Source organism: Seriola dumerili, unplaced genomic scaffold, assembly GCF_002260705.1.
Source record: "Seriola dumerili isolate Sdu_G_001 unplaced genomic scaffold, Sdu_1.0 BDQW01001588.1, whole genome shotgun sequence".
NCBI classification, from domain to species: Eukaryota; Metazoa; Chordata; class Actinopteri; order Carangiformes; family Carangidae; genus Seriola; species Seriola dumerili.
This window is the reverse complement of record NW_019175843.1, coordinates 65,725-66,442: the sequence shown is the minus strand read 5'-3', so window position 1 is coordinate 66,442 and position 718 is coordinate 65,725.

Sequence of the window (718 nt, the reverse complement as noted above, 5' to 3'; positions counted from 1 at the left end):
AACACTTTACACTGTCTGGCACAAAGATCATGGGATACGGGAGGAGAAGGGACGTCAAATATTAAAGTTGAAAAAAAAAAAAAAACTTTATTTCTTTATGGTGTAAACGGACATGCCCTCTGCTGGTCAATCAATTAAAACACATCAGAAAATCAAATGAAAATACAGAAGAAACAGCCTCAAAAAAAGCTCACAAGACAATTAGCAGTCATTTATGTCCTTCAAAGTAAAAGCTGATTAGACAGGACTTTTGGTATATATTATTATATATATATTATATATATGGAATATTGTTCTGGTGGAAACCTTCAAGGTTAAAAGCTAACAGAAGTGCCAACTTTCAAAAGACACTATAAAATAAATATCAGTCAACATTTTACAAGTTTAACTTGTCATTTCTGAGACACAAAAACTCTGTTACGTTAACTTCTCAAATAATTGTCTGCGATATAAGAGATCGTAATATTCCATGAAAAGTTTTATTTTGACATAAACACAATGTGAAGAAAGTGGTCTGAGCAGAGAATTCTCTGCTGAATCTCATGTCCCTTCAAGGCCTCCGTACAGACACAAACTTTATTACTTCACTGAAACACACCAATAAAAACACACGGCCCAGTTTGCACCTAAAATGTTTGAATTTTATTTGTTATCGTTGTAACATTTTCACCAAAAAGTTTTTGCCTTTTTTTCCTCCAGCAACAAAAACAGTGAAATC